Genomic DNA, 13,486 nt, shown 5'->3' on the forward strand with positions numbered 1-13,486 from the left:
ACACTCGCAACACAAACAGGGATGATACGCTAAATAAAGCCTCACTATAATCCGTGAGTCATTATGGGCTCAAATGACTGTAATTTCACATTCAACGTGTAATATAACAGCTCGTTCTAATCCGTTTCTACTATAATTATTTAGAATTTAAACAGGCACCAAAATCACATTGGCGTATTATTGGTGAATAACAATAGGTGACTATATTGTTCATTATGATAATGGGGAAAAAAAAAAAAAAAAGATTCCACAGTCTGTTCGGTTCAGGACAGCCTTGCTGCAGAGACGTATGAGCTCAGAGTTTGAACTTCCAGGCCTTTGGGAGCCGTTTGAGGACGTGACAGGAAGTTATTATTGACGGCGCACCAAAGCGAGGTGGGTCAGAACCAGAACAGCCTCGTTAATGAGGTGCGATCCCACTGCCAGTCGACCAACACCTCCAGTAATAATCGCTGGATCAGAACACAAACAGTTCCTCGACTTCTAGGATTTTATTTTTTTTTATTGGCTGCTTAAGCCGACTGCCAAAACACCATTAGCATTTGGATGAGGAGGAGGAGCGGGGAGCTTCATCCTTTCACATCCGAGGTATTCTTGGCTGCGTGGTACGAACTTGTGTGTGACCTCTGACCCCGAGAGGTGACCTACGCTGAATCTACTGTGGCTATTTTCAGGCCTGAGGAGAATGTAAGCCTTCTCTTGACATGATAATGTTTTCTATCCAATGCGGTCGTAAAAGTCACTGTGGATTGAAAGTTTAGGGTTTTGTTTAAGCGATTGGCTGCAGCGTTGATCGGATCCTCAAAGTGCTTGTAAAGCAGCTCTTCAGTGACATTCTCTTCCTAATGGATTATACAGCAGTGTCCTCAGGCAATTTTTTAATCATTTATATATCGATCGCACCCTATCGTTAAGTGCACCAAGAGCGCCAGTCCTTTTGTTCCTGCTTCTGTTCGGCAATATCTCTGTTCCATCTTCGTTTTCAAAGGGATTTTCCTCCACATATTATCTCTCGGGATAATATGTGGATTTAATGTGACAAAAACATTTTTCTCCCAATCTCCAGCTAAAAGACAAATAAAAAAACAATGTTTCTGTTCTTTTAAGCCGCCTCCACTGCTTTTATTTTGTCCCCCAGGATCTCATTGACTAACCAATTCAATGTGTGAATCACAAAAGAGAGGATCTCTTGTCACTGAATTCTATGAAGGGCAATGAGAAACTCTTACTCTGAATGAAAAACAAACCCCAGATTAGTGTGTTTGGGCTTAATTTTGAAAAAAAAAAAATCTCCCTATCTCTGGATCACACGCAGATTTTTTTTTTTTTCTAAATGCCAGCTTTTAGTCAAATGTTTCCTCTTTGCTTTGGTGGAAGATGTTAAAACATGAATATTTATGGAGCCAGTGACGGGACAACAAAGGCCTGACTGTTGTAGCGGTTTTCTTTTGCGTTGCCATGTCTCGCTTTGTTTTGTTTTGTTTTTTTTTTCTGCCATTTTTGTGACATTCCCCACGGACTACTTGTCTTTGGGTAGGAGCTATTTTAAATCCCGGGGTCAGCCGATGATGACGGAGAACATTTCCAAGAGAAACCAGATGAGCTCCGCGTGTGGTTGAAGCAAAGTCAGACAAACAATGCTGGCTTTTTTTTTTTTTTTTGTGCCGCCTTTTTCCTCTCTGCATCACAGACACAGACCATCAGCAGGACACGTCTCCTTAACTTCGGGGCTAAAGTAGGTCCAGTTGTTTTGCTGCATGAGTCACAGACTGCGAGCTGCCAGAGACCCAGATGAGGCCTCGGCTGCCTGCAGAACGCTCAGAACCGTGATGGAGGTGTAAGTGCTGGAAGATGCTTCAGAGCAAACACTGGAACGTTTTCTGTGGCTTTGGATGCTGCAGAACTGTGGAAACTAGCCGGCGATGCAAAAGGTTTTACACACACTCTCCTTGAGTGTGTGTAAAACATACACTCTTCCACCATCATTTGTGTGATGGTGGAAGAAAAGAAACTACAAGTCATTTTCCAGCTTTAGTCTAATGTACTTTTTAAAAAATCAATTTATTCAACCAAACAACTAATAAATCTGTAAAGAAGAAAATAAACAAACCTGTACCAACTTGGCTGCATAAGTATGAAGAGCTGAAGCAACTTTTCAGTGACTTTCACTTTCAGTGAATCTATGTGAATTCATAGATTCACATAGATTTTATGTGAATCTATGAATGTTCTGAACCTTGATTTGATTGACTTTCTGCAAATCAATCAGATTGTGTGGACATGTCTCATCAACATCCTTCAGACTGGACCTTGATTGTCTTCCATTAACTCATTTAGTTTATTTGGAAACATGTTTGGATTCAAGGTAATACTCTTTATAGTCACCTTTCTATCAAACATCTGGAAGTTTTTGGACCAAACTTAACTACTAGTGATGCACGATGTTGAATTTTTGGTCGATATCTGATATGCCGATATACTAAAGCTCATTTGGCCAATAGCTGATACCAATACCAATATTTTTTTCCTATATCTACTTTACTGAAACTATATGGCTTTCTCTTTAAAAGATGGCATTATCTTTGTCAAGAAGGCTGATGCAACACGTTCAACTTGCATTACGTTTAATGTCAAATTTATTCATGACATCTGCTCTCTCTAAGACAATGACAGCACTCAAACAGTGCAAATCTGACTTTGTGCTGCAGACATCATTGTCACTGGTTTGTCATATAAAAATGTCTTTCACATCGGTGAGTTATTCTGACATAATGGCCGATGTCCGTTATTAAATTTCTCAATTTCATCCATCTGAAGCAAAGCAACCCCAGAGCTTCAGTCTTCCAAAGTGACTCTTTTGTTCATCCATATGGGTGAACTTTTATGAGTTGTGAACAAACATTTAGTGTTTGTAATGTCACTGTTGTTCCAAAACTTTTCCACTTACTGACAAATTCTGTACCATTTTAATCTTTTCCAAATTGAAATGTTTGTACAATTAGATCGTTTAAATCGTCTGTAGCCTCCTGAAAAACTATGGATTTACCTACAGAAGGCAAAGTACGCAGCAGATATTCATAGTTAATCAGATTCTCTACAATTGATGAAAGTTTTTGACCCAGAACTGTGAATACTGGAGTTGAGTTCAAAAAAATCTGAATGCTTATGCAGCAAGATTACGCAGCTGCTTCTTCTATTTTTCCCCCCAGATTATCCCTTTATTAAGTCCGTTTATTTTTCAGCTGACTAATGCAGGAGATGCGTCACCCTGAAGGTATTAAAAAGGTCTGAAATAATTTATCGTCTCATTTTTTTTATATCAAGATCCTGGCCTTCACACTTTTTATTGTCTTCACGTGAAAGATGCTGCTGCAGCGCAGGGCACGAATCAATACCGCCGATTGAGCAAACCCAAGTAGACTCAAAGTTCAATAAATTCTCATTCCAGTGAATCTCATTAAGCAAGGCAGGATGCATAGCAAGACTCACCTTGCTAGGTTGAGAGAAACAGAAATAAAATGTTTGAAATGTGATATAAAAACGCCCAAAAAATTGTTTCATCATCAATAGTTTCAGCACAAAGACGTCCATATGAAGTATTGTTAAGAATCAAAGGCACACGGAGCGCTGAAGTATTCTGCACCACATGAAAACGAAGTCTTTATAGATTTGCATCCTTTCAGTTTGCCTTCCAAGAACTCCCATTCCCCAGCTGACTTCGAGACCTTGATTGTGTAATGAATTCAACTTATTAAACTCCAGTAGCTGTCTCATTAACCGCCTCTCTCAGTCTGCATGCATGCATTTATCACCTTGGAGAAAGTACAGATAAAAGAACGGCCCAGTGGTAAGATCCAATCTGGACGCAGATGGATGTTTCCTGTTAGCTGCGTTGCCTCATAAAAACGATTTGTCACGTTACAACCTTTGCTGGGATTCAATTCTCGGGGATTTTATATGTGACAGCTGTGCATACGGTTCAAGTGGAAGGGAAATTATCATTATTATTAATATTACTTTTGTCTTCTACCAGCAGAAGTCTGAGAAAATATTCCCTTCATGATTGATACGCCTAAATAAAGCTACAGTGAATCCAGTTTCCTTCAGAAGTAATTCGTCAGTAGATTTCATCTCTGAGTAATTTAGTCTCAGTATAGCTGCAGCTGTAGCTGAATCCACTTATGGAGTCGGGACAATGGAAAGCAAAAGTGGCCTAAAAGCAGCCTGTGTTTTACCTGATGTGTACCCAATGCTGCTGCTTTAGGGTTGCTGATGCTGCTGCTGATGGCGCCTGTTCATCTGAGACTGTAGACATTAAGAAAACACAGGAGAGACGGTCGTTGATTGAGCAAATGTTCTGAAGTAAATTAGGAAAACGTTTAAATTGCTGCGGTATCTGTCTAAGTAAATCTTAATATCTGAGTGGTTAATCTCCATGGCAACTCAGCTGCAGACTGCTTCAAAGATCAAAATAACTCAGAGGGGCTAAGTCTACGAATCTATAGGGGTGTTAGCATCTCTGAGAGATTTAGGTTTCTAAGGTGGACAGAAAAAGTAATTTCATGATATCGTCACCACATAGCCATGAAGTAAAAACCTTAATAAAATTCCAAATAAGCCAAAAGAAAAAAATGGGTCTTTTAATATTTTATGAAGGTAAAGGGGGATTACTTTATTTGACAAATACATCTCAAGTTTTAACATGGTTTTCACAGTTTTGGGACAGTTTTATTTACTGAATTGTGGCATGTTTGGCTTTCCATTAGTCTGACCGTTGCCAGTCGACCTGATTCTCATCTCCCTTCAGCACTACATCTAGGTTTTCTCCTATTGAGCTGGATTTCTCAGGTTGAATTTCATCCTGGCCAATCAGTGAACAGATGGAGGAGTTGTGAATGATGATCTTGATTTTCTGCTGCATTTTAGAAATGTAGTCTTCCTATGGTTATAGTATGACAATGGAGGAATAAAAACTGTGAGTGACTGGGTAAAACGCCTCCAGCAATCAATAGTTTTTCAATAGCCGAGGGTCCGGACTCTGCGCGAATCAAAATGTTGAAAAAGAGGCAGTTTTTTTTTTTTTTCCAGACTAGCTTTTCCTGCATGCTATGGTCTGAATTGTTCCCACTGGGCTTTAGGCTACTATTTGTGACATATTTAGATTTGAGCTCCAAATGCTACGGCCTGAACCTATCACCATTTGAGGTTCCTCGTTCTGTTCACGGCTGCTCACCTCCAGCCCAGATCCTGTGTGCAGTGGTGAGGTTTGGTGGATCAGAGAGCAAACCAGAAGCAGGCTGTACCTGCCCTTTAGGTCGTGTTCCTCAGGTGACAGTCGTGGTACGGTTTACTTATGTCAAAGTGACGGAGGGTGCCTGACCCAGAGCAGAGGGAGCCACTGAGGATGAATCTTTTCTTCTATCCTGCCTGTAACGCACAGGGCATTTTGAACAGCTCTGGGCCCAGCCTAATGAACCCACAGTCAAAAGTTGTGTCTGCATCCAAAACATTTCTGTGTTTTGGAAGTGGAGTTAAGGAGTCCTTCTCGATTTTTGTGTAGCTTTCATTTCAGGCCTGCATTTTTCTCCCCAAAAGAGGTGTATGTTGAAAAAAATATATATATTCTTGCCCTTAATCTGATAGTTAGATTATCTACCACAGGCCTGGGACATCCAAGACTCTGCACAATCCACACACAGCATACTCAGTTCACTTCATCAGTTGCTTAATAACATATAATAGCTTAATACTCATGTGTACTTTAGTCTACTCCGTACTCGCAAAGCAAAGCACCTGAAAAGATGGAGTATGAATTCTGGTTAATGGTCATCATGTGGCTGATGGAAGCCACACAATTTTATTTAGCTAAATTGTTTTTAATAAGTAAAAATGATTGCTGAGGGTCACAGGCAGGCCTCCAGACACACACACACACAGAAACACACACATGCACACATAAAAAAGAACATTGAGAAGGAGAAACAACATTTGTTCAAACTCCCTCCCCTCTGCATGACCCTCATCTCGCATAGCACAAATCAAGCTGTGATTGCAATACTTTTTGTTAATCTATCACATAAAATCATAATAAAAGACATTTGCAAGGTATTATACACTATTTAAGTCTCTAAGGTGAGTAAGACTAGGAGTTTAACCCTTTTCACTGTTTAAGATTTCACATTGAATGTTTAAAGTCACTTTGGATTTTGATTTTTATAAATATTTGTGATGCCAACCTTGAAACTGAACAGATCAAATCCTTTAGATCAGTTACCTTCTGATAGATGCTAGTAGAAATGTTTCAGGCGGCTTTAATAGAGAAATCTTTATGTGAAAAACGTGAGCTATTATTCTGCCTAGCTTTTTGGGGGTTGTGGGAGGATAAGCCACATTTTCCATTCCGGCATATGGAGCTAAATTAATGAGGGTAAAGGTTGAACACCAAGCATTTTGGTTTCCATCATGATTCAGGTAGTGACAGAGCAAACCTCCTGCAGTTTACAGTTTGACTACACATCTTCTTCCTCTTGTGTTAATCTAACAAACCATATCAGAAACAACAACAATGAAAAACAGACCACACACGCAGCTTAGTAGAAGCGCTGCACACTAGTTGAACTTGTCACGCTGCCAAACTGGTCAAAGTCTGCCCAACAAGCGCTATGGTAACGCCCCCACCCTCCCTTTTAAAGATGGACTATATTAATTTCCTGTATAATACATTGTGGGAGCTAATGATAAGGTGGTACATGCTTCCCTGTGTCTTCTGTGACGTCGACGTCTCCCAGGCGACATCAATCCACTCGACCAAAACATGCTGCTGCTGCCGCTGCTGCCTCTGGGCTTAATTTTGCAGATTTGATCTGGAAAATTTATTCAGCGTCATATAAACCAAAAACTACTGTCTGATTCTGTGTTTTCTATTAAATTTGTGTCGAGTCCTGCAGCTGGATCTCTGTGGGGTCGGCTATTACTCCAGCCCTGCTGCTTCGTCACTTCATAACAAAGAGACGGCATGTTAAAAACAACTGAGTTGTTTTTTGTTTTTTTTGCCTAGCGTCTCTAAATGATTCACTCAATTCATTGTCTTGTTATGTTAACTGAATAACTTAATTATGTGCATGTTTATCTGTATTTAAACACTGTTGAGATTCATATTAAATACTGTAGCTAAAGCATATTTCTTTTGGACATTAGTGCTTTAGATTATTATTATTATTGCATGTCCTCGGGTTCATTTTTATTCGTCATCTTGTCCTAAAGAACTGCTACTACAGTTGTAAGTGAATCAGATCTCTCTCTTGGTTTCTGATTGATTCACAGAGTTCATATATTAAACATAACTGCAGCAGGCAAAACTCTAGTGTCTCGTAATATTCACAGCTCTGAGCTGATAACTGCTGCGCTTCACATTCGTGAGTGTTCTTTTAAAGAGTATAGTAAAAATTAATTGGGGGAGGGTTGAAATCACCCTCTAAAATTTGAATTTCTAACATTTAAATAATCCATCCGCTTCAGGAAGTGCAGCGAGGTAAAGAAGGCGAGGTGTAGTCTAACGGGACGAAGTAGACCATCACTTACGTTTTAAAAAATATAAATAGAAGTTTTAAAGAGATATGCAACATTTGGAGTAAGGAAATTTAGATTTTTTTTTTCACAGCAGGTGAAGAAGTAATTTTTCAGTGTGTTTGAGAAAGGCTGTGCACACTTTCACTTTTCTTGCTTTCTCCAGAAAGAGTAACCTTGTTTTCTTTTAGCTCCATGCACTCCAATGAAGAGGTTTCCATGGAGATTAGGAGAACCTTCGATTACGTATTGATGCGAAACCTTCCTGACCGACTTCTAATGCGGTGGTCAGATGAAGATACGGTGTGCTGGGACATCTGGGCTGTTAGCTAGCAGAAGTTCAAGAAACAACTAAAGCACAGTTTGATTATTACTCAGATAACAGGTTGGATTATTTACAAATTCAAGTGCACACAGCATGAATACAAGTCTGCTGCGTTTATGTTTTGATTCATAGCCACGTCTTTGAATTCAGCTGGCTGTACTAGCTAGCAGACGAGCAGATATCATCCTTCTATCCAGGCGATAAAGCAGTTGGTCTACTGTGAAACATTTGTCTTGAAGCTATGATTTAAATCTGATTTATAACCTAAAGCAGTGTTTCTCAAACCTTTTCAGCCTGAGGACCACTTAACCCATTTAGCAAAACACTCATGGACAGCCTAGCTTAAAATCACAACACGTCTAAATGTATCCAACCTGAAATTAAAGTTTAGTCTCTTAACTAAGGAGAAGTTTTATAAACGTGACTAGCCATGACAAAACCATAAACAAGTGGAGGGAGTTTTGAGTTACAAATTCTGAAAGTGTAGATTGTAAGCTTTCTAATAAAACGCATGCAAATGAAAAAAGGAATTTGTTCTCAACTATAACTGTTGTGTGCATTAAAATCATTTTAGGGCTATTTGTAATTTAGAAGCACAATAAAACAAAAATAGTTTTGAGTTGCTTTGGCAGAAACAATTATTCACCCATTCCTATAAATTGATCTGTTGTATTTATTTGCCGATAAATCATTTTTAATTAAATAAAAATAATAACAGATGTTGACGTGACCTGATTTACGTCACTTACTCACTGTTATTTTTAACTACAATCCTTTGATTAGCTAACTTCACGTATTTTTATTTTTTCTAACTTCACGTATCGTACAGCAAATAAACGGTCATTTACATGCAGTACCTTCCGGACCAGTAGGGGACGCCCGCGGACCATAGTTTGAGAAAGACTCACCAGAAGCACTAACAGAAGAAGTGGAGATGACTGACGCCCCGCGAGAGAGCTGGTTTCCATGGAGACTGAACGCAAGCTAGACTGAACGTAAGCTAATGAAGAACCACTGTTGACAAAGACGTCTTCTCAGCCACGACTCATCGGCCTCAAGAAATGCGACAAGTGTCGCTCTCTTCTCTCAAGAGTTGTTGATCTGCTGTATCAAAAGGAAACCGTGTCACTGACATCATCCAGACAAGATAAGTGCAAAGTTCCGTGCGCCGCCAGCAAATCCGCAGCTATTCCTGACAGTGTTCGTTAGCTGCTCTCCATACAGTTTGTCCTCTCCCTGTGCACATTACAATAATTAGATCGCAGCACAGCCTCATGTTACGGCGAAACTCAGAAGGGCTTTTGAGAGAGGCTCTAATGGCATACAAAGTGAATGAAAGCCAATTTATTACGACGACAGTCGAAAGAAGCACTAATTAGGCGCAGGGCTTATTGCAGTTGATCAGCCCTTGGACACAAGCCCATCAGCTGAGCCACTCCTGGGCACTCATCATGTGAAAATGAAGTCCCATCTCTAACCTGCATCTGACTCCTAATGCTCTCTCAGGCTCACGAGTTTAATGGTGATTGATTCTCCACATAGACATGGATTAAGACCACAGCGGCAGCATGGAGAAGAGTGTGGACATTGTTGCTTAAAATAAGAGGCATTAGTATTTTCTCTAATCTACTAATAAAAAGTTGTAACTTTAAAAGCTGCTTAGATATTTTTTGTAAAAAAAAAAAGATTTAAGACCACAAAGCTATTTTTTTTATTTTTTTGGAAAGTATATGAACAAGTCACATACTTTGAAGTTTTTGAAGTTTTCATCCAAACCAAAATAAAACTTGGAGCAGGACATTTCATGAGATATGGCCAGTGTATCACTGTGTCTAATCTCCAAATAGCCCAAAATATTCCACTGCACATTCCCTCATTACACCACTGACAGATCTGGGTCTCGTGCTGTGTTGTGATGAAAAGTGTGTTAGTTTCACAGTGGTTGCCGCAGTAATTGGTCACTTCACATTCATTTCTTCTTCTTGGCTACGGTGAGGAGCACGTAGATACATAAATTAACTCCTTGAGTTTTTTTTTTTTTTTTACCAATTATGAGTTCAAAGGATTTATTTTTTACGTTTGTATCCGGAACTTTTGAAGAACAAAAATAAAAGGTCAACAGACGACTGCCATCTTCTTGATCTGCGTGTTGCACCAGCGTTGCTGCTCTACTTTCCCTCCCGGAAAGCTCTACACTTTTCTCCATGCTGTATTTGCCTCCCTGCATGTTTACAATCCATGTTCTGCTTCACTACCATCAGACTCTTTACACAAACCCATCAAACCCTCACTTCTTCTCTGCAAACAAGTGCGGCACTCTGAACCTTCACCCTTTTATGGCTGAGCAGCGCAGGTAGCCGTGTAAATTTTGTGACGCCATGTAAAACAGATAAACCTGATGTACACAAAAAGCCATGTGAAAGGCCACAGCACACGTAAGCGTGTCTATAAAAGACTGGGATTCCGCGCCTGTTGTCTAACGCTGCGCTAAAGCCAGAGCGGAAATAAAAAGAGTGGGGAAATCTATACGAAATGCCACTCTAACAAGCCTCCTGGGATCCAGGCCGCCTGCGTCTCTCCAGCAGGAAGAGAGCGTCGCTGATCAAAGATGTGTTTAAAGACTCCAGCACACAAAGCCTGCTGTGCTCCACAAACACATTCTCCATATTACGTCCACGGATTTAGTTTGGTTATCGTGTGCAGCCTTCAGTCGAAGGAAGCAAAACAACCAGCAGGAACTCTGGCAGGTACAGCGTTCCTCCAACATGTTTGTTTATCCACTCAGGCTCCATTTAGGCGGCGCAGGTTTTCTGTAAAATGTGATTTCTGGTGGTGATAAGTCGCAATAAAAAGGGAGCAGATGGTTTTGCGTGAAACGGAACAAGGATGACTGAGCAAGACTGGTAAAGGAGGTCTTCATAGGTCTCTGGTCTCATTGGTGTAATCGGATCAGGTCAGGAGAGAACTCGCTGTAATGCTGACGAACAGCTGTGGCTGCGGGTTTAGCAGCTCTGGTCACATGATGATATTTTTATTACATGAGACTATGCTATTTTTACAGGGAGACGGCCCACTGCGCTTCTTGCCAACTGGAGGCATACCATGCTGGTGTTGTTTTTGGAGATCAGAACTTATTATTATTGAACCTTTATTTATCCAGGATAAAGACATAAATTCTCATCTTCAAAAGTGGCTTTTATGACATAAAGTCATTGAAAGTTGCATACAAAACAACAGCGCATTATGAGGTACAATGTTAAAATGTGTAAAATAATAAGTACAAAGTCATGGTTAAAGTTGCAGCATGTAACTTTTGTAAAAATATATTTGTTTAAACTCTCACCATGTCGTGACACTTTGGTATGAGACGGATGTTTTGTGAAAAAAACTCAGTCTCCTCCACGTCCATCAGCAGAAATGCAGCGCTCCCGGTCAAAAGCAACCAATCAGAGCCAGGAGGGAGGTCTTGGCATTGTCAATCATTCTCATGTATGTGCTGCTGAATGTGCTAATGGATGAGAAACAACTTACTGTTTCAGGAAAACTGCTTATCCGCCATCATCGGTGGCCATGCTGACTAGCCTTATCATTCATGGCAGGCTCTGGTGTGGGAAACCTGCAGCAGAGTAGCAAAGAGCAAGAGGTAGGGTGTGAGCAGCAGGTGCACAAGTGTGATTGACAGCTCAAAGGTACTCCTGATTTGTTGTTTCTGACAAAGCTGTGTATTTCTGCAGATGGCAATAAGAACTTGATTTGTTTACAGATTATCTGTCTCGTGTCATACTGTCATGTCATAGTGACAGTTTTAACAAATGTAAAAAAAAAAAAAAAAAATTTTTTTAAGTTGCATACTGCAACTGTTAGAACAAAACCCTGCTTTTTGGAGATCAGAAATTTGTCAAATACCGTCTTACATCCATTTGCTTCCTTCTTCTTCTTTGATAGCATCTCAACAACGCTCCCTCTAGCTTGCTTTGCATCTTCTTTCAGTAACAGCATCCACACCACAGAGTATTGACCTGGGGCTCTTACATATGGACCAATATCTGATGGCAAACCAGTTTTTATCAAGCTCAAAACTGGTTCAAAACAGCTGATTCCTCCATGCATCTCTTGCCCAGCATTTATAGATAATTGACATTTCCCCCAATTTACGGCAATTAATTGGATTTATAGCTGTCGAGTTGAGGGTACTTTTAAAGGATCTCAGAAGTACTTATGCTGTGAAGGTCTGCTGGACCCAACTAATGCAACTTTCCCCAAACAGCCTGCAGCCAGGAGGATTTCAGCTGTGGCAGCCAAGTTCTGCTGAAGTGTGAATAGTGTGAAAATTGCCATGAGCCTCTTCTGAACTCAAGTTGTTGGGGAAGAAAAAAAATCTATGCTTGCAGTGTGCTTTTCAAATAACTAAAAAAAAAGATCATAGGTATTTTCTGTGTGTTTTCCAGTTGACTGTACAAATAAATAAATAAATAAATAAAATGACAACAAGAAAGTAAAAATAACGGACAAAATCTTCATTATTTCCACATGTCGTGTAAAAGTCTCTGCCTAAGCCAATAGTCTTTGCAGTCCTTGAACGACCTTGATTAACGTTTCACATACTTTGGCTGGTACTTTTACTTGTTTTCAGTCCAGCACCTAAATATTTGTAAAAGAAATGCATGAGTTTCTTAAGCACCTTCAGTCTGATTTATGAAGCAGATTTATCAACATTAGAGATCTGCTCTGAGGCAGATGTGATCTGTGTTTTATTACACTGCCGAACATCTCATACCGTGCTCTTAAAAAGTATTGAAATATTTGCAGGTGATGAATCCGGCCAAAGTACTTATTGATTGCGCTGCTTATTGACTGTGTATTTTGGACAAAAATCGTTTGTTTTCCTCATCATTTCAATGTTCAGCGATCTGAGCATCACCGCACTTGAAAAGACGACTGCTGCTCCGTAAATAATGTAAAATGTTGACTTTGTTATAACTTTGTGAACAATGCTCTGTCTCTATATATGTAAAAAAAAAAGAAAAAAAAAAAAAAAAAAAAAAAAAAAAAAACTTTCACATTTGATTGCTCCTTCTATCACCAAGATCTTTTAAGTCAAGATCTTCTTTATATCTTTGAAAGTAGTTCCCTCGTCTATAAAATATGCAGCAGAGTAACGGCATTCTTCTTTCTGCTATGGGAATAATAGCAGAAGTGTAAACGTGTGTGCTGTATTATTATCTGCTAGTCTCTTGTCTTTAAATATTTCACATGTAAGCACAGGGGACATTCCCTGATTAGATTTTTTCATTTTTTTTTTTAAATGACACGAAATGGAACTGCAGTCTTTCCTCTCTGAACATTAAATTCAGACCATACCTTCAATAAAAATATTCACCAATTTCTCTCCAAATGGATATCCTGCACTCCGGGTAAAAACAAAAGCAAAAAAAAAAAAAAAAAAAAACATTAAAGGATGGTGATGCAACAATGAACTGAATATGGGCCTCGATTATTTTTATATATTCATTTTATTTTTTGCACTGGTGGCCTTCTGGTCTGATGTAAGTGGTTTCTTTTCTCCTGGCAGCCGCCATTCCCTTGTCAATAATT

At 39.6% G+C, this 13,486-nt stretch overlaps 1 protein-coding gene across 4 annotated transcripts in view; it reads left to right on the forward strand.

The window, feature by feature from the left end:
* Positions 1-13,486, forward strand: part of shisal1b (shisa like 1b) — a 51,369-nt gene that overhangs the window by 10,791 nt on the left and 27,092 nt on the right. The window contains exon 1 of one of the 4 annotated variants that reach the window (XM_016668779.1): positions 9,627-10,638. The exons of the other annotated variants lie outside the window; for them this stretch is intronic. The gene's annotated coding sequence lies outside the window, so the exon portion shown is untranslated. Of the gene's footprint in view, positions 1-9,626; positions 10,639-13,486 lie in introns of those variants that run through there. 4 annotated transcript variants of the gene reach the window in all.

This window comes from Poecilia formosa, unplaced genomic scaffold (genome assembly GCF_000485575.1).
Source record: "Poecilia formosa unplaced genomic scaffold, Poecilia_formosa-5.1.2 Scaffold17, whole genome shotgun sequence".
Classification (NCBI taxonomy): domain Eukaryota; kingdom Metazoa; phylum Chordata; class Actinopteri; order Cyprinodontiformes; family Poeciliidae; genus Poecilia; species Poecilia formosa.